The sequence below is a fragment of the Siphateles boraxobius genome, unplaced genomic scaffold, assembly GCF_051911475.1.
Source record: "Siphateles boraxobius isolate OS27281-9 unplaced genomic scaffold, OSU_SipBor_1 18, whole genome shotgun sequence".
NCBI classification, from domain to species: domain Eukaryota; kingdom Metazoa; phylum Chordata; class Actinopteri; order Cypriniformes; family Leuciscidae; genus Siphateles; species Siphateles boraxobius.
The window spans coordinates 1,113,876-1,135,557 of NW_027508788.1; the positions used below are offsets into that span (position 1 = coordinate 1,113,876).

Here is a 21,682-nt window from a genome sequence, read left to right on the forward strand (position 1 = left end):
AGAGTGGGCCACCAAAATCGTTGACGAACGGTAGAGAGTGTGCCCCTAACGCCGGGGTGGACAGTCAATTTAGAGGAGTGAGCCCACTGAAGTACTGCCATACGAGTAGTAACAGGCACAAAAAGAAGATTCTTAGGAACGTTACGCGGAGCGACGGAGCGGGACAGAGCGCGCTTAACTAGTCTCTCGATTCCCCAGATAGCAGCACCAATAACTCGACTTGGCGAAACGATCACCTCGGGAGTCGAGGGGACGTCTGTGCAATCGAAGAGGCGAGAGAGAGAGTCGGGTTTTATGTTCTTAGAACCTGGGCGGTAGGAAATCGTGAAATCGAAACGACCAAAAAACAAAGCCCAGCGCGCCTGTCGGGCGTTTAGACGCTTAGCGGAGCGGATGTATTCTAGGTTTCTATGGTCAGTCCAGACAACAAATGGAACGGTGGACCCCTCTAACCACTGTCGCCACTCTCCCAAAGCCAAACGGATGGCGAGTAGTTCCCGATTACCGACATCATAGTTGCGTTCCGCGGGCGAGAGACGGTGTGAAAAGAAAGCACAAGGGTGAATCTTGCCGTCCGCAGCAACGCGCTGGGAAAGAATGGCTCCGACGCCTACCTCAGACGCATCGACCTCGACCACAAATTGTCTAGTAATCTCTGGTGTCACAAGAATGGGGGCGGATGTAAATAGTGACTTTAAATGATCGAAAGCCTCTTGAGCAGACTCTGACCATTTAAAACGCGACTTGACAGAAGTGAGAGCAGTAAGGGGCGCAGCTACTTGACTAAAGTTACGTATGAAACGGCGATAGAAATTCGCAAAGCCAAGAAAACGCTGAAGCGCCACACGAGAATCAGGAACTGGCCAATCGGTGACCGCCTGCACCTTAGTGGGATCCATACCAATGCCCTCTGCCGAAATAACGGAGCCGAGAAAGGTGACTGATCGAGCGTGAAAGGTACATTTCTCCGCCTTCACAAAAAGACGATTCTCTAAAAGGCGCTGAAGGACTCGGCGTACGTGTTGTACGTGAACCTGGAGAGAGGGGGAGAAGATCAAAATGTCGTCAAGATACACAAAGACGAAGACATTAAGCATATCTCTTAGGACGTCATTAATTAAGGCTTGGAAGACAGCGGGAGCGTTTACCAGCCCGAACGGAAGAACCCGATATTCGAAGTGACCTAACGGGGTATTAAACGCAGTCTTCCATTCGTCTCCCTGTTTAATGCGAATAAGGTGGTATGCATTACGCAGATCCAATTTAGTGAAGACCTTTGCCCCCTGCAACAACTCAAAGGCGGATGACATCAGCGGCAAGGGATAGCGATTCTTAACGGTGATGTCATTGAGACCCCTATAGTCAATACAGGGGCGCAAAGAGCCGTCTTTCTTTTTAACAAAGAAAAAACCTGCGCCGGCTGGGGAGGAGGAAGCAACTATGGTACCAGCGCGAAGCGACTCAGAAAGGTATTTCTCTAGCGCGCCGCGCTCGGGAGCAGACAAGGAAAAAAGCCTGCCGCGGGGTGGCGTGGTATCGGGAAGAAGATCAATACTGCAATCATAGGGACGGTGAGGAGGGAGAGAAGTGGCCCTGGAACGACTGAAGACCGCCCGCAAATCGTGATACTCCTCCGGAACCCCAGTCAAATCACCCGGCTCCTCCTGAAACACAGAGACGGGGGAAACAGGAGGATTAGCAGACAATAGACATTCGACATGACAAGACAGGTTCCATGAGAGGATATTATTATTGGACCAGTCAATGTGAGGGTTGTGTTTAACTAGCCAGGGGTGTCCTAGTACAACTGGGGAATAAGGGGAGTGAAAAATTAAAAAAGAAAGAGACTCGTGATGGTTGCCTGACACAGTGAGAGATAAGGGAATGGACTGCAGATGAACCTCAGGAAGGGAACTACCATCTAGGGCAAAAAGAGGAGTGGCCTCCTCGCGTCTCTTCAGAGGAATACCTTGTTTAAGTGCCCAAGTCTCGTCAAGGAAGTTCCCCTCAGCACCAGAGTCTATCAAAGCGTTACAAGAAACGGAGGAGTCAGACCAGTGCAGGATTACAGGAATGATGGTGCATGACTTCGATGGAGAGATCAGAGAGGTAGCGCTCGCCAGTAATCCCTCCTCTACTGGCAAGCGCTGGCTTTTACCGGACATGTAGAAACATAATGGTTGGCCGCCCCGCAATACATGCAAAGACGATTGATGACGCGGCGTTCCCTTTCCTTGGCAGAAATGCGGAGACCACCAAGCTGCATAGGTTCTGGCTCTGGGTTGGTGGAAAGATGAGCGGAGATAGTCGAAACAGCCGGTTGAGTGAAGGAATCCGATCCTCTGGTGCGACGGCGGAGATCAAACCGCTTCTCTACACGGATGGCTAACTCGATGAGAGGGTTAAGACGGGTAGGGAGTTCGCGGGCGATTACCTCATCCTTGACGTTTGCACTCAGCCCCTCTAAGAAACGTGCGACAAGAGCTGGCTCATTCCATCCACAGGTGGCTGACAGGGTGCGGAACTCAATAGAATAATCCACAACAGTCCGTCTTCCCTGGCGGAGAGATGAAAGGATGCGAGACGCCTCCTCACCATGAGCAGAACGGTCGAACACACGTATCATCTCTTCCTTGAATAAATCAAAACAAGTGGTAAATTCTACCTCAGCTTCCCAGGCGGCGGTGCCCCACTCACGAGCGCGTCCGGTCAAGAGGGAGATGATGTAAGCCACCCGGGCTCGCTCCCTCGAGTAAGTAGTCGGCTGAAGGGAGAAAACAACCTCACACTGCGTGAGAAACGAACGACACTGAGTGGGCTCACCGGCATAACATGGGGGGTTATTTACTCTGGGCTCTGGGGCTTCTGATGACCTTGGAGGAACCGGAGGATCCCACCTGAGCTGCTGCACCTGTAGAGACAGATCAGTGAGTTGGGCAGTCAGTGTCTGAACCGCGTGACGTGCAGCGCTAATCTCCTCATCATGTTTGCCAAGCATGGCTCCTTGCAGTTCAACGGCTGTATGAATCGGGCTCGTGTTCGCTGGGTCCATGTTTGGCCAGATTATTCTGTAATGTGGAAAGGTAAGACCCAAAAGCGATTTGCAGATAACAGTCTCTTTAATAGCGAGAGATAAATTCAGTCCAACAGAAAAATCCTTCAAGATAAACAACAGAAAGGTAGCCGTAGATGCTGGCGCTCCAATAACGAAAATAATAGAGTCTCTCCTTAAAGTAGACAGCGGCAAACAGTCTGTGAACAGGAACCGGCGGGCGCTGTTCTCTGATCACCTCGAGAGAATGAGCGTACTACAGATAGTAGAGATGAATGCTCTGGGCGATCGTCTGCAGCAGGCGGGCTGGACAGAGTGTAGAGCAGAGATTAATAGAGAACAAATAAAGACCGACCTGAGCCAGGCTGGATGGCGGATAGAACACGAACAAGACTCGGACAGGACTCGGCCAGGATGGATGCAGCAGGTAGTAAGTTGTCTCTTGCATGTGTAGAGAATGTAATAATCTGGCAAAGAAACAGGGAAAAGGGAGAGCAGGAAATAGCACAAACAATCAGGGAGAAGAGAGAACAGGTGTGAAGGAGTGAGTGTAATGAGGGTATAACTAGAAACAGCTGAGAGTACTGAAGGTGCGTGAGGTAATGGGTGTGTGTGACCAGAAGAGGGAGACAGGAGACTACCAGACTCATGACACATTGGTATGTCTTGTATTTAAACAATGCTGTGTATTACATAATTTGATCTTGACAATTTTACATTTTACAGATTATCACTCGATTTTTATATGGGTTTTTCTTCAGTACATAGCTTATATTATGTGCTGCAATATTATATATATATATATCTACTCGGTTACTCACGTAACCTCAGTTCCCTGAGTTAGGGAACGAGTATTGCGTAGCTATACGCAGTGGGGGAAACTCCTTTTCCTCGATTTACTGAAGCCTTTATGTAAAGCGCATTTGCAGCTGCACAGCTAGAACATGAGCGTCTGGCTCGCTCATAGGCTGCGCTGCGGCAACTGCACATCCAATGGCGCGGGCGCCTCTGACGTACGACCAATGAGAACACTCTGCGTCATACACGTCAGAGCCCGCCAAGGGGGCATGACCTCAGTCTATAATAGCCCCCGAATTCGCCATTATAGCAGGTTTAACGACTGAAGCGACAACTTGCCATGTTACCATAGTGCGGCTGGCTACGCAATACTCGTTCCCTAACTCAGGGAACTGAGGTTACGTGAGTAACCGAGTAGTTCCCTTTCGAACGGTCACTTCGTATTGCGTAGCTATACGCAGTGGGGACGCCATGCAAAACGCCGCACTGAGTAACTGGCTGTCACTGCAACTCAGGACCCCTGAGCGTACAGAACAAGCCATAACCGCATAATTTATGTAAAAATAGACCAGACACCGTCAGGTCTCAGTAGTATACATCAGTAGAAATACCCAATATACTACACCAATGAACCCAGACTCTGTCGGGGTTATTAGTATACGAACATATACCCAGTCAAGTGGGTTTATATATGAAATCTTAACCAGCTAAAGCGGGTTGATATCTGTTATGGAATATAACCGGCCGAAGCGGGTTTTATATATGTATGGAATTTATATATGTCATATAACCGGCCAAAGCGGGTTTTATATATGTCATATAACCGGCCAAAAGCGGGTTTATATATATATAAATATAACCAGCCACAGCGGGTTTATGTATGAACTACAACCGGCCAGCAGCGGGTTTCATGTATATATGTGAATGTGATTGTGCACAGTAATATATGACAAGACCGGCCACCAACGGGTCTTAATCATACCGAAAGCACCTTCGCCTGCAGGGAAGGCACTTCCATATTATAAAAACTCATAAATGTGGAAGGCGAGGACCAGCCGGCCGCATCACAAATATCACTAATGGGAATGCCAGATGACCAAGCCCATGACGAGGCCATACCTCTGGTTGAATGGGCCTTGACGCCTATAGGGCAAACTTGACCCGCTGCGGTATAAGCCATAGAAATAGCATCCACTATCCATCTAGACAGTCTTTGCTTAGTGACTGGATCCCCCTTGGATCTACCACCAAAGCAGACAAAAAGCTGTTCTGATTGTCTAAAAGACGCAGAACGCTCCAGATAGATTCTAAGCGCTCTGACAGGGCAGAGAAGATTAACCTCTCCATCCTCTGCAGAAGGAGGGAGGGCTGATAACGTCACCACCTGTGCTCTGAACGGTGTTGAGAGCACTTTAGGAACGTAACCATGTCTGGGCTTGAGGACAACTCTGGAGTCATCTGGACCCCACTCCAAACATGCAGGGCTCACAGAGAGTGCCTGCAGATCTCCCACTCGCATGATAGATGCCAAAGCCATAAGGAGAGCGGTCTTCAGCGAGAGGGGTTTTAGATCAACCGATTGGAGCGGTTCGAAAGGTGGACCTTTCAGAGCCCCCAGGACCGTGGAGAGGTCCCAAGATGGCACAGATGGAGGTCTGGAGGGGTTCATTCTCCTAGCACCTTTAAGGAATCTGACGACCAGGTCGTTTCTTCCTAGTGACTGGCCAGCCACCAGAACATGATGTGCTGCTATGGCTGCCACATACACTTTGAGCGTGGACGGGGAGCGACCCGCATCCAGCAGCTCCTGTAAGAATGAGAGAACTACAGATATCTCACATGACTCTGGGTCAGCCTGATTTTTTGAGCACCAGCTGGAAAAACCTGACCATTTCGAAGCGTAAAGGCGCCGAGTCGACGGGGCCCTGGCTTCAGATATAGTGCTTAAGACCTTCTCAGGAAGGTCTTTGGGTGCCCGTTGAGGGGCCACACATGGAGGGCCCATAAATCGGGTCTCGGATGCCACAACGTCCCGTTCGCCTGTGTGAGGAGGTCTTTCCTCAGTGGGACAGGCCATGGGATTGTGTCCGATAACTGAACCAGTTCCGGGAACCACGGTCTGGTTTTCCAGAGAGGGGCCACCAGAAGGACTGGGCACCCGCTCTCTCTGACCCGTTTGATGACTTGTGGAATCATCGAGACGGGGGGAAAGGCATAAAGGGGACGTTTGGGCCAGACATGGGCCAGCGCGTCCCTGTCCTTCGAGAAGAACAATTTGCAGTGGGTGTTGATTCTCGAGGCGAACAGGTCGACTTCGTTCTCGCCAAACACCTTCCATATCAGACTGACCGTCTGTGGGTTCAGGGACCACTCGCCGAGGGGAGTGTTGCCCCGTGAAAGCATATCCGCGCCCACATTCTGGATGCCCGGTATATGCGCTGCTCTCAGAGAGCTCAGGTTGGTTTGTGCCCATAAGAGGAGGTCTCTCGCCATCGCATGCAGGTTTCCTGACCTGATGCCCCCCTGGCGATTTATGTAGGCCACCACTGATATATTGTCTGTGCGGACTAAAACGTGGTGACCCCTGAGGTTCGACAGAAATGCTTTCAGGGCCAATCCAACTGCTTTCATCTCCAGACAGTTGATATGTAAGCTCTGCTCCGTGCTCGACCAGAGGCCGGATGCAGGCATGCCCTCGTGCAGCGCTCCCCAACCCAGGTTGGACGCATCTGTAAGAACCATTTTCCTTCTGGAAATTGTTCCCATTGTCACCCCCTCGTGGTACCAGTTCTGCGCTCGCCAGGGAATCAGGGTTCTTAAACAACCGTGATTTACCATAACGCGCAAGTTGCCTGACTGCCATGCGTGAGTTGGCACACGTCGTTTCAGCCAATGCTGCAGCGGGCGCATGCGCAGTAATCCCAAGCGGAGTACTGGCGATGCTGCTGCCATGAGACCAAGCAGTTTCTGAAATTTCTTCAGTGGCGCGTGCTCGCGCGCTCTGAAAGTGCCTGTAAGCGCTCGCACTGAGAGCGCACGCTCTGGTGTGAGTCGCGCTGTCATCGCTCTCGAGTCTAAAACTGTACCCAGAAAGATCACACTCTGGCTGGGGGTTAGTTTGCTTTTTGAAACATTGATTGTGAAACCCAGGCATTTTAGATGGCTGAGAATCAAATCCCTGTGAGCTAATAGCTCGGTTCTCGACTGTGCCAGCACCAGCCAGTCGTCGAGATAATTTAACACACGCACTCCCTGATGTCTCAAAGGAGAAAGCGCTGCATCCACACACTTCGTGAATGTACGGGGTGCTAACGATAGACCGAACGGCAGAACGGTGTATTGATAAGCTTGGCCCTCGAAGGCGAATCTCAAGAATGGCCTGTGACGAGGGTTTATCTGAATGTGAAAGTAAGCGTCTTTCAGATCCATTGTGACAAACCAATCCCCCGTGCGCACTTGCGCGAGGATATGTTTGATAGTTAACATTTTGAACGGCCGTCTCATGAGAGCTTTGTTCAAATGTCTCAAATCTAGAATGGGTCTGAGACCGCCGTCTTTTTTCGGAATCAGAAAATAGCGTCTGTAAAAACCCATGTGTTTCAGCGCGGGGGGGGGGGACTAATTCTATCGCCCCTTTTGCTAATAGATTCTGTACTTCGGTGCGAAGCACGTGACCCACGTTGCTTCTCACCGAAGTCTCGAGAACCGCCTGAAATTTCGGGGGTCTGTGAGCGAATTGGAGCGAGTAACCTCGCTTTATAGTGTTTATGACCCAACTCGACACACCGGGGATAGCTTGCCAGGCTAGAACACGTGTGGCTAGAGCTTGACACACTGACTGGGGCTGGTCGCCTAATGTAGGGGGACCGGATACCCTTATCATGTGATTTGTGCATACATTGAGTATTGGACTGACTGTACAAGCATTCGCGTGTGGGGAAGTCAGTGTTACAACAGGGGAGGGGCCGCCTAGTGAAGGGGGACCTGATACCCTTATATTGTGATTTGTGCACACATTGAGTATTGGACTGACTGTACAAGCATTTGCGTGTAGGGAAGGCAGTATTATAACGGGGGAGGGGCCGCCTGATGAAGGGGGACTGTGAACCCACGTGTTGTGTTTGTGAAACATACTCTTTTTGTGCTTTATATGGGTCGCCGTGAATACGGCGTTTGTTTGCAAGAACGCGCTTACTGTTGCGGGCCTGTTTTGCACCTCGAGAGAATGAGCGTACTACAGATAGTAGAGATGAATGCTCTGGGCGATCGTCTGCAGCAGGCGGGCTGGACAGAGTGTAGAGCAGAGATTAATAGAGAACAAATAAAGACCGACCTGAGCCAGGCTGGATGGCGGATAGAACACGAACAAGACTCGGACAGGACTCGGCCAGGATGGATGCAGCAGGTAGTAAGTTGTCTCTTGCATGTGTAGAGAATGTAATAATCTGGCAAAGAAACAGGGAAAAGGGAGAGCAGGAAATAGCACAAACAATCAGGGAGAAGAGAGAACAGGTGTGAAGGAGTGAGTGTAATGAGGGTATAACTAGAAACAGCTGAGAGTACTGAAGGTGCGTGAGGTAATGGGTGTGTGTGACCAGAAGAGGGAGACAGGAGACTACCAGACTCATGACACATTGGTATGTCTTGTATTTAAACAATGCTGTGTATTACATAATTTGATCTTGACAATTTTACATTTTACAGATTATCACTCGATTTTTATATGGGTTTTTCTTCAGTACATAGCTTATATTATGTGCTGCAATATTATATATATATATATCTACTCGGTTACTCACGTAACCTCAGTTCCCTGAGTTAGGGAACGAGTATTGCGTAGCTATACGCAGTGGGGGAAACTCCTTTTCCTCGATTTACTGAAGCCTTTATGTAAAGCGCATTTGCAGCTGCACAGCTAGAACATGAGCGTCTGGCTCGCTCATAGGCTGCGCTGCGGCAACTGCACATCCAATGGCGCGGGCGCCTCTGACGTACGACCAATGAGAACACTCTGCGTCATACACGTCAGAGCCCGCCAAGGGGGCATGACCTCAGTCTATAATAGCCCCCGAATTCGCCATTATAGCAGGTTTAACGACTGAAGCGACAACTTGCCATGTTACCATAGTGCGGCTGGCTACGCAATACTCGTTCCCTAACTCAGGGAACTGAGGTTACGTGAGTAACCGAGTAGTTCCCTTTCGAACGGTCACTTCGTATTGCGTAGCTATACGCAGTGGGGACGCCATGCAAAACGCCGCACTGAGTAACTGGCTGTCACTGCAACTCAGGACCCCTGAGCGTACAGAACAAGCCATAACCGCATAATTTATGTAAAAATAGACCAGACACCGTCAGGTCTCAGTAGTATACATCAGTAGAAATACCCAATATACTACACCAATGAACCCAGACTCTGTCGGGGTTATTAGTATACGAACATATACCCAGTCAAGTGGGTTTATATATGAAATCTTAACCAGCTAAAGCGGGTTGATATCTGTTATGGAATATAACCGGCCGAAGCGGGTTTTATATATGTATGGAATTTATATATGTCATATAACCGGCCAAAGCGGGTTTTATATATGTCATATAACCGGCCAAAAGCGGGTTTATATATATATAAATATAACCAGCCACAGCGGGTTTATGTATGAACTACAACCGGCCAGCAGCGGGTTTCATGTATATATGTGAATGTGATTGTGCACAGTAATATATGACAAGACCGGCCACCAACGGGTCTTAATCATACCGAAAGCACCTTCGCCTGCAGGGAAGGCACTTCCATATTATAAAAACTCATAAATGTGGAAGGCGAGGACCAGCCGGCCGCATCACAAATATCACTAATGGGAATGCCAGATGACCAAGCCCATGACGAGGCCATACCTCTGGTTGAATGGGCCTTGACGCCTATAGGGCAAACTTGACCCGCTGCGGTATAAGCCATAGAAATAGCATCCACTATCCATCTAGACAGTCTTTGCTTAGTGACTGGATCCCCCTTGGATCTACCACCAAAGCAGACAAAAAGCTGTTCTGATTGTCTAAAAGACGCAGAACGCTCCAGATAGATTCTAAGCGCTCTGACAGGGCAGAGAAGATTAACCTCTCCATCCTCTGCAGAGGGAGGGAGGGCTGATAACGTCACCACCTGTGCTCTGAACGGTGTTGAGAGCACTTTAGGAACGTAACCATGTCTGGGCTTGAGGACAACTCTGGAGTCATCTGGACCCCACTCCAAACATGCAGGGCTCACAGAGAGTGCCTGCAGATCTCCCACTCGCTTGATAGATGCCAAAGCCATAAGGAGAGCGGTCTTCAGCGAGAGGGGTTTTAGATCAACCGATTGGAGCGGTTCGAAAGGTGGACCTTTCAGAGCCCCCAGGACCGTGGAGAGGTCCCAAGATGGCACAGATGGAGGTCTGGAGGGGTTCATTCTCCTAGCACCTTTAAGGAATCTGACGACCAGGTCGTTTCTTCCTAGTGACTGGCCAGCCACCAGAACATGATGTGCTGCTATGGCTGCCACATACACTTTGAGCGTGGACGGGGAGCGACCCGCATCCAGCAGCTCCTGTAAGAATGAGAGAACTACAGATATCTCACATGACTCTGGGTCAGCCTGATTTTTTGAGCACCAGCTGGAAAAACCTGACCATTTCGAAGCGTAAAGGCGCCGAGTCGACGGGGCCCTGGCTTCAGATATAGTGCTTAAGACCTTCTCAGGAAGGTCTTTGGGTGCCCGTTGAGGGGCCACACATGGAGGGCCCATAAATCGGGTCTCGGATGCCACAACGTCCCGTTCGCCTGTGTGAGGAGGTCTTTCCTCAGTGGGACAGGCCATGGGATTGTGTCCGATAACTGAACCAGTTCCGGGAACCACGGTCTGGTTTTCCAGAGAGGGGCCACCAGAAGGACTGGGCACCCGCTCTCTCTGACCCGTTTGATGACTTGTGGAATCATCGAGACGGGGGGAAAGGCATAAAGGGGACGTTTGGGCCAGACATGGGCCAGCGCGTCCCTGTCCTTCGAGAAGAACAATTTGCAGTGGGTGTTGATTCTCGAGGCGAACAGGTCGACTTCGTTCTCGCCAAACACCTTCCATATCAGACTGACCGTCTGTGGGTTCAGGGACCACTCGCCGAGGGGAGTGTTGCCCCGTGAAAGCATATCCGCCCCACATTCTGGATGCCCGGTATATGCGCTGCTCTCAGAGAGCTCAGGTTGGTTTGTGCCCATAAGAGGAGGTCTCTCGCCATCGCATGCAGGTTTCCTGACCTGATGCCCCCCTGGCGATTTATGTAGGCCACCACTGATATATTGTCTGTGCGGACTAAAACGTGGTGACCCCTGAGGTTCGACAGAAATGCTTTCAGGGCCAATCCAACTGCTTTCATCTCCAGACAGTTGATATGTAAGCTCTGCTCCGTGCTCGACCAGAGGCCGGATGCAGGCATGCCCTCGTGCAGCGCTCCCCAACCCAGGTTGGACGCATCTGTAAGAACCATTTTCCTTCTGGAAATTGTTCCCATTGTCACCCCCTCGTGGTACCAGTTCTGCGCTCGCCAGGGAATCAGGGTTCTTAAACAACCGTGATTTACCATAACGCGCAAGTTGCCTGACTGCCATGCGTGAGTTGGCACACGTCGTTTCAGCCAATGCTGCAGCGGGCGCATGCGCAGTAATCCCAAGCGGAGTACTGGCGATGCTGCTGCCATGAGACCAAGCAGTTTCTGAAATTTCTTCAGTGGCGCGTGCTCGCGCGCTCTGAAAGTGCCTGTAAGCGCTCGCACTGAGAGCGCACGCTCTGGTGTGAGTCGCGCTGTCATCGCTCTCGAGTCTAAAACTGTACCCAGAAAGATCACACTCTGGCTGGGGGTTAGTTTGCTTTTTGAAACATTGATTGTGAAACCCAGGCATTTTAGATGGCTGAGAATCAAATCCCTGTGAGCTAATAGCTCGGTTCTCGACTGTGCCAGCACCAGCCAGTCGTCGAGATAATTTAACACACGCACTCCCTGATGTCTCAAAGGAGAAAGCGCTGCATCCACACACTTCGTGAATGTACGGGGTGCTAACGATAGACCGAACGGCAGAACGGTGTATTGATAAGCTTGGCCCTCGAAGGCGAATCTCAAGAATGGCCTGTGACGAGGGTTTATCTGAATGTGAAAGTAAGCGTCTTTCAGATCCATTGTGACAAACCAATCCCCCGTGCGCACTTGCGCGAGGATATGTTTGATAGTTAACATTTTGAACGGCCGTCTCATGAGAGCTTTGTTCAAATGTCTCAAATCTAGAATGGGTCTGAGACCGCCGTCTTTTTTCGGAATCAGAAAATAGCGGCTGTAAAAACCCATGTGTTTCAGCGCGGGGGGGGGACTAATTCTATCGCCCCTTTTGCTAATAGATTCTGTACTTCGGTGCGAAGCACGTGACCCACGTTGCTTCTCACCGAAGTCTCGAGAACCGCCTGAAATTTCGGGGGTCTGTGAGCGAATTGGAGCGAGTAACCTCGCTTTATAGTGTTTATGACCCAACTCGACACACCGGGGATAGCTTGCCAGGCTAGAACACGTGTGGCTAGAGCTTGACACACTGACTGGGGCTGGTCGCCTAATGTAGGGGGACCGGATACCCTTATCATGTGATTTGTGCATACATTGAGTATTGGACTGACTGTACAAGCATTCGCGTGTGGGGAAGTCAGTGTTACAACAGGGGAGGGGCCGCCTAGTGAAGGGGGACCTGATACCCTTATATTGTGATTTGTGCACACATTGAGTATTGGACTGACTGTACAAGCATTTGCGTGTAGGGAAGGCAGTATTATAACGGGGGAGGGGCCGCCTGATGAAGGGGGACTGTGAACCCACGTGTTGTGTTTGTGAAACATACTCTTTTTGTGCTTTATATGGGTCGCCGTGAATACGGCGTTTGTTTGCAAGAACGCGCTTACTGTTGCGGGCCTGTTTGCAGTAATAAAATCCCCAGCCACCTGAACTGAACAAGGGGCTGTGGGAAGTTTTGTTGACTTCTTCGAGGGTGGTCCGGCGAGTGCGGGACCCGTGCCCTCTCTCTTTCCCCTGCATGCTAGGACGAGTTTGGCGGCGCTGTGTGAGGCGCGGCGCTTGGTCTGGGGCCTTGGCGTCGGGGAAGCGGGAAGCGCTTGGTTGCTCTCGGCTGGCGCTGGGCATCAGCCGCAGGGCGGGGCTGAGAGGCCTGCTTCGTGGGCTTTGTTGGCCGAGGCGTTGGCGGGGCTAGCTTGTGAGCACTTGACGCCGAGCTAGAGCGCTTAGGCAGGAAGTGACGCATGGCCTGGGACGCTTTCTGTGCCTCGGTGTATCTTTCTGAGAACCCCTTCACTGCCGGGCCGAAGAGGCCGGTGCTGGATACTGGGGCGTCGAGGAACTTTGTTCTCTCCGCGTCCTTAATGTCAGTGAGGGTAAGCCAGAGGTGGCGCTCGAGCACGACCAAACTCGCCATATTCCTCCCGATAGCCTGCGCTGTGGCCTTAGTAGCTCTCAGGGCCAGGTCTGTGGCGCTCCGAAGGTCCCGAAAAGCCTCAGGGTCCGGGCCAGCCTCATCCATAGACCGGAGGAGTTTGGCCTGGTAAACCTGCAGCACGGCCATCGTGTGCAGGGCCGATGCAGCCTGACCGGAGGCGGAATACGCGCGTCCGGCGAGGGCTGAAGTGCTACGGCACGGCTTGTTGGGATGCACAGCTCTAGTTCGCCAGCTAGCAGCTGTGTTCGGGCAGAGATGAGCGGCCAACGCCTCTTCGAGGGGCGGCAACGACTCATAGCCTTTTTCCGCTGCTCCGTCCACGGAGGAGAGCGTCGCGAAAACTGCGGGGCCTCGTGTAGAATAAGGAGTGCGCCAGGCCTTGGTAAGCTCCTCGTGTACCTCAGGAAAAAATGGCGCTGGCTTGTGACGAGGGGCCTGTTGGTGCCCTGGCAGAAACCAGCCATCCAGCCGACTTCGAGGGGGTTCAGCGGGCGCGGCCCCCTCGAGCTCGAGGTCCGCTACGGCCTGCGTCAGGATCCGAAGCATTTCCGCGTCGGAGTTAGTCCTGGTAGCTGAGGCGTTGGGCGTCGGCTGGGAAGCCATGACGGGGTCGAAAGAGCCCGGCCATTCTTCCTCAGACGCAGCGATAGACAGGCTGTCGTCGTGCTCGCTAGGCCCGCCGAAGGAGACAAGGCCCGCCACGTGGGGGGGGGCGCTGATCTCCCTCGAACAGGACCGGAGATGAACGGGTTGGAGAGAGTGAGGCACGCGGGGACGAGGTTCACTAACATCCATGTTCTCCGGCTGCCGTTGGCTGCGGCGCTTCTTCTTCCTTGGCTGAAGTAGGGCCGGAAAAGGAAGCGCGGGAGAGGCGGCGTCGCCGTCACGGGAGAGGGCTAGCCGAGTTCGCAGCACGGAGATAGGCATGCTCTCGCAGGCCGCACATCCGCCGGCAGACAGTGCATTCTCCGCGTGGTGAAGTCCCAGGCATGGAATGCAGCTAGCGTGTTTGTCCGCCTCGTGCAGCTTGCATCCGCACGTGGCGCAGGTCTTAACATGAGGCATTTGAACAACGCTCGTACAAATAATACACAATATACAATGAGCAATGAAAAGGATATCGCCGGATAGCCACAGGAGAGACGGCGTCAGGAGAAACACGGTGAAATGTGTCGTCTGCTGAACTGTAGCTGGCTCAGGCTGAAGGCTTGTTCGACGGCGAAGGCTCAATAAATGGTCAGAGACGTGAAGTTTGTCGCTGAAGGAGTAAAATCTGCTATAATGGCGAATTCGGGGGCTATTATAGACTGAGGTCACGCCCCCTTGGCGGGCTCTGACGTGTATGACGCAGAGTGTTCTCATTGGTCGTACGTCAGAGGCGCCCGCGCCATTGGATGTGCAGTTGCCGCAGCGCAGCCTATGAGCGAGCCAGACGCTCATGTTCTAGCTGTGCAGCTGCAAATGCGCTTTACATAAAGGCTTCAGTAAATCGAGGAAAAGGAGTTTCCCCCACTGCGTATAGCTACGCAATACGAAGTGACCGTTCGAAAGGGAAATAATACTTCAATGTGTATATTATATAATGTACTACTGACTGCTGCTTTGTAAATTTAAATAAGGAACAGGCAACTCTGGCCCTTTTGCGTTCTCCTTTTTGAGGTGGAGAGTTTACCTCCAACCCTAATTGAGCACATCTGAAAATTTTAACCAAAGTCTTCAGGTTTACTTGTAGACAATAGGCAGGAGGGTTTGAGGTTGGAGCTAAATCTGCAGGACAGTGGACACTGAGGGCCAGAGTAGCCCATCACTGCTTTAAATAAAGCTACACTGTGTCATTTTTTATGTTGATTCTTGGCAAAAAAAAAAACACTTTGTTCTTTCAAAATTATATGTGCTCATTCATGTGTAATTACTTTCACCAACTAATCAAGTACTCTCGTAAGTGTAGAATCTGCCATTCAGAATACATATGAGCGAGTCGCTCGAATGGTGGCAGCCATGTTGCGCCTCCATCTGAAAATACATTAGCCAAAGAGGGACATACCTGGAAATTCAAACTTCGCCTTTTGCGCCTTTACTAAGTGACACCGTGACGAATGCGAGGGGGAGATTACTCATAATAATACGGCCACAGTAGGAGTTACAACGCCCTCGGAATGGGAGGGGCTAGAAAGTAATATTCAGTTGGTAGTCTTATACAATTTCACCACTATATGGGAGAAAATCTTACACAATGTAGCTTTAAATAACGCAGAGCATAAGCTGACCTGACTGTCAATTAAACAGTTTAATTTGAATTGTTTGTGTTTTTTGTTTTACTTTCAGACCAGGACTGGAGAACGCCTGACGATGAGATGTTGAGACTTCTTCCTCTGAGAAAGATCTACACCACATCAGTGATCACATCTTCTGCTCATCAGTTTTACTGTAGTGCACAAATCAACAAACTGTTTAGATGAGGAAGAAGATAACGAACACGATAGAGACGTACAGGGAAGAGCAAGATACCAGTTTAGCTGTGATAAGGAATTATTTTGTTCCAACACAATATAAAATCTGTTTTCTGTATCATAGGTGACTGAATATGATTCTCTGGCACTCATTTGTGTGGCTTCAGCAGTTGTGAATGGATTAATTTGATGTTAATGTATTTTTGAAGGCTCATTGTTATTTATCTTGAATCTCATTTGTCTTTATGCTACTTTATCAACTTTATGTTGTGTCCTCAAATAAAGTGTTGTGTAATAAAGTATGGTGAATATTGTGTATTGAAAGTGATGTTTGGGACAGAATTTTATTTGAGAAATTTGAATTTCTCATTTATTTAGTTTAGTTCATAATTTAAAAACAACTAAATATAATTAATTACCATAATTAGTTTACTTAGGACATAAACATTTTGTTGTGGTTAATGATATATGGGACAACAATGCAGCAAAAGTTGCACATATTTGCATTTATGCCAGTTTTCAGTGAAATAAAGAGAAGGTGTGTGAATAACAAGAGGCTGCAGTGGGCTATCTTGCTACAAACACTTAAAAGTATAATTGAAGATGATCCATCTTGATCATTCTAGTACATCTACTACTGCATTTAAAATGAAAGCATAGACATTACTGATGTCAGGCAAATAATCAGCAGTCAGATGGGGTGAAAAGGATATTTTGGCACTGTTTTGTTGTTTTACTGAATGGTGCATTATCCTTGTGATATAGTAATAGTTCAATATCTAAATTCTGTGTAGACTGTACTGCCCATCCACCCTCAGGGGCCCAGCAATGGCCCCCAGAAGAGCAAAAGAAAGCACATTTCAAATGGCTGTAACTCAAAGTCCGGTTAGTGTATCAAAGAGACAATATGAAGGACAACTGCTTATGCTATGTTTACTAAATAATGTTGGGCACAGTTTTCAGACATATATGGCAAGCTGGCATAAAGGTTATTTTAAAAGTGCTCACAGTAAAATATCAAATTGCAACCTATCCCTCATATATATCATAAAGGTTTGCACAATTAACAAATTTAGATATCCAGTTGCCCATTAAAGATATTATTTATTTAACATTTACTGTTTCATTACTAAACGTTTTAAACTACATTACCCACATATCTCTGTCATTATATCAATGGAACAGAAAACATTGTGCTGTAGTTCATTGAAATGTGCAGACATGCTTAGGGTTAGGGTTGGGATCTCGGTAAAAGAGAAATTTCTCACAACATAGAGACACTTTCTAGTTACCTTAATGTATAACTAACGTAATAATAACACCAAAACATACTTTGTAACATGAAGCGCTGTTTTATATCGGTTAAAAGATAGTCCAATCACAGCGAGTTCTGCGATAAAGTCACAGCCAATAACAACCCAGCTGAACAGATGCGTCTCACTTACTTGCCCAATTATGGTAAATGATGACAGATCTCTTCCGGTTCCGGCTGCAGGGATAGATTCCTTAAATATTTAATATTTGGGCTGTTAAATATGTATTGATTCTAATTAAATTATAAAACTCACATTTAAAAAACAAAAAGACTCCTTTGTGTGGTTACCATCCAAAAACGTTGGATTCATATGATCATGACACAAATTTGCTTATTTGATTAGACTGATGCATACATTTGAAAGAGAAAGCAATGGCACAATGGCAGGGTAGTTTGCAGTTTTTTTTTAAATTAAAGATAATTGCATGTACTCAAGTGCTTCTAACATTTGCAGTGTATGTATAGTATATCAAGTATATTATATAACAAAATGTAACAAAAGCATAATGAATGCACACAATTTTTAAAGCAAATTCCAATATTTAATGTCAAACTGTTTAAAGACAAATGTAGTGCCAAAACTACTGCACAACAGAATAAAAATCAGTTAATTGTAAACAAAACATAAAATCCAGATACATGGGCAATCTATTATGGTGACACATACAGTTACTTTTAAAAAATCGCTGATGAAGTTATATTTTTACAAACCACGAGTTGAAATTCAACTTTGTTATCTGAAAATATATTTGTTTCTTCCCTTTAAAGAACAAATAGGTGAAAACTTAAGCACAACATTTTACATTCTCAACTTTAATTCTATATCCTTGTGATTATTGGTCACTTTTATTGTAACTAAATGAAAGGAAATCTAAAATAGTTAATTATTATAAATATCAGCAAGAAAATGCTTCTATAAAATACATTCAAAGGTAGGCCTGTATTACAATTACATTAACCAGGTAGTCATACAATGATAACATAGATGTCGTTATGGTGGATAAATAGTGACCACTGTAATTAAAGGTTTAATGAAGCTACATGTAAGACATTAAGTCCATCTAAATGTAAAGGTAACAAACTCACAGAATAATGTCCAGTTGTCAAGTGTGTCCTTTTTTGTAATACTCTTTCAGCACCAAACAAAACTCCATAAATATTGCTTGTTTCAAAAGGTTGTCCTGGACACTCTCACTATCTTCAATTGTTCGGACAAACACCGGCTATATACACTTGCAGAAATATACATTTTACTATTTCATCATGAAGTCGCTGCATGACTAGAACTAATGGATGTCAATGAATATGTCCTTTACCAAAACTCCTGAAGAGCACTGACGCTTATTTGATAAAGGCATTAGGCAGACCTCAAGTACAGTTTATGAAGATGAAAAACAAAATTCTTAACAATATGGAAAAAGATAAATTACTATTTTAAATAATGGTTCTGCATATATCAGAGATCATAAGAGTGGGACTCCACATGCAGACTTTCAGAAACTGTGACAGAGCAAAGGGAGCACCTCGCTGGACACATCCTACACATGCCCAAACTACACAACAGAAAAACAGTTATGAAGTGGACACCACTAGGAGGATGCAGGAGACAGGGAAGACCAAGGAAGACATGGAGACAGATGTTTCACGGACAACTGAAGAATGTCAGTGTCCCATGGGAAGATGAGGAGAACTGGTCCATGGATTGAATACGTTGGAGGACACTTGTTGCCCAATGTGCCCAGCACAGGACTTGATGATGATGTTGTGAGTTTATCCATAACTGTGGGATATTTTTCTGCAAGGAGTATTGCATAATTAAATGTTAAATGCATTTATGTAATAAGCTCACTGATATGTGGTCATTTCTATGAAAACAAGCATGTCTTTAATAGCAAGCAATAATCATATAAACTTTTTTAAAAATAACACGATTGACATGCAAACGGGACAGTTATCAGCAGTGTAACTGATCTGATTACGACAAAATAATCGAGTATCTGATGTCATGTGACAAGTCAAATTAGCTTTTCCACTCTTGCAAACAGAGGAAGTTTATGAGTTGTGGAGAGACATCATGTATCATTGGAACATCAACAGACAGGATCCAAATTCTAATAATTTTAATGAATACATTGCAATTAATATAAACTTTTCTGATAGTGTATGGGACGTCCGACTACTTTCCAAGAAGGTGCGCAACTGATTTACAAATATGGAGATAAATATGTACAGGAATTGAGGCACTAGCCATTGACAGCACTAGGAGTAAAAGCTGCATTATTATGTACAAGTATTGTACGAATTTGACAACTTGTTAAATCTTGTGAATTATTAAGACTTTGAGACTATGTTTGTACTGATTGGGCTTTGGGTTTTGTAAGAAAAGGTTTAAGAAACAACAAATGCTTGATAAAATGTTTGATTTAGGGTTAATACCAACACATACATACCATTGCGAATATTTGCCTTTGTAGCTTTTCGTCTCCCATTTACTTCTCCTCAAACAATAATGAGCTGACTGAGTCCGAAAGGCCCTTTTGGTCTTTTCAGCTGAAAAAAAGAGAAAAGAAAATATCTTTATGTAAAATATATCGGATTATTTAATGGAAAAATTACTGATTTAACTTACAAATATTTCTTGTTACATTATTTGCCATTAAAAGCATGATAAGTGTTGTGATTAATATGCATTTACAACAAATATCACTTTAAAACTACCAATACTGAGGTAAAAGCACGGCCAGTTTTGTTACTGTCCTTTTACCACACCTATCACAGTAAAACTAAGGTTACTGTGGTAAAAGCATGGTAAGTGTTGTGGTTACTGTGCATTTACAACAAATATCACATTAAAACTACAAATAATGTGGTAAAAGCATGGTAAGTGTTGTGGTTAATATGCATTTAGAACAAATATCACATTAAAACTACAAATAATGTGGTGAAAGCATGGTAAATGTTGTGGTTAATATGCATTTACAACAAATATCACATTAAAACTACAAATAATGTGGTAAAAGCATGGTAAGTTCTGTGGTTACTGTCCTTGTACCACACCTATCACAGTAAAACTAAGGTTACTGTGGTAAAAGCAAGGTAAGTGTTGTTTTTACTGTGATTCTACTACAAATACCACTTTGGAACTAATTGTACTGACTTACTTTAAACCTAATTTGAATATTATTAACTGATAGAAGGTCTAGGCCTATAGCACGTCACGTGACAGATAGTGTTTAATCACCTTGTTTTGAATTAGAAAGCAATGAAACGCAAAGCCTCCGTGGAGATGACAGATAATGCAGTGACTGAACATGAGATAATCTGATTCATTTCGACCATCAGAAAAGACATTATATCAAACATTATTAGGACGGTGTATTTTGCTACTTACCAACATCTGGCACACATGAACTGATGCCAAATATCGCGATGTGTTCGGAAGGAGACTTCTTCAACGTGATTTCCTACTGATAAAATTCGTGTAGTCGTGTATACTTTTTTATTTTATTTTTTATCAATAAACAGCAAAGCAGTCCAGCTTCCTTGGCAATAAGACCGAAATAATAATATTAAAATAAATACATATATAAGCCTAAACATGATAAGATATTGTGAATAAATGTCGATTAAACAGCTGCCCGACTGGCAGAAAGAATCGTGCATTACATTAGTAAACAAATAAATTAACTAAATAAATAAATAAAAATGCTGATATCACGAAAATAACGAAATAAACGTTAGATTAAATACGTTTACTCACGAACCAGTAGATTAAATGACGTGACCATATCACAAACTGCCATGCGACTAGGCTGTGTGGCACCTCAAAAGCGTAGAAAAAATTCCTAATTTATATAAAAATGAGTGTATAGGGCTACTGAGAAGTCTGTACATTACTCATATTATTGTTCCCTTTCGAGAGGTCTCTCCTATTGCGTAAGTAAAAACTCTTTTTCTCGAGAATATTGAAGTCTTTATGTAAAACGCATTGCAGCTGCACAGCAGACAGCAATGAGCGAAGGAGCTCGGTCATTGGCTGTGCTGCGGCAACTTGCTCGAAGCAATGACGGGGCGACTCTGAATGCGCGACAAATGAGCGCGCCTCGCGCCCGCGCGCGTCAGAGCCCGCCAAGATGGGCGTGGCCAAGAGCTATATATTGGGCGCCCCGTCATGAGAGCTCTTTAGATTTAATCTCCTTCAGCGAACACCTTCTTCGCTGGATCCTCCGGATTATTGAAAGCCTTCGCCGCCGTGGAAAAGCATACCAGCGGGATTGCTACAAGGACGTCGGCATCTTCAGCCGCCTTCGAACGCCATCCTACTGAGCCATCCGGCGCGCTACACGCAAGTATTTACATCTGTTCGCCCCTCGACATTTGTAAAAGAGCAAATTTTCTGAGGCGTTGTTCCAAATGCCTTCCTGCGCGTGCAGAGACCTTCTTCCAGACGGGGATCGTCACATCATCTGCGCTCGCTGCCTGGGCCGGGACCACGCAGAAGCTGCTTTGACCAAGGGCGGATGCCCGGAATGTGACGACCTGGGTCTCTCC

The 21,682-nt window shown here is 46.8% G+C and overlaps 1 long non-coding RNA gene across 1 annotated transcript; it reads right to left on the bottom strand.

The window, feature by feature from the left end:
- Positions 1–18,827: 18,827 nt before the first annotated feature.
- Positions 18,828–20,588, bottom strand: LOC143740679 (uncharacterized). Its single transcript, XR_013204868.1, has 3 exons — positions 20,523–20,588; positions 19,582–19,681; positions 18,828–18,926 (listed from the first exon to the last, which is right to left on the bottom strand). It is a non-coding gene; the product is annotated as an uncharacterized LOC143740679 (long non-coding RNA).
- Between the last annotated feature and the right edge of the window lie 1,094 nt (positions 20,589–21,682).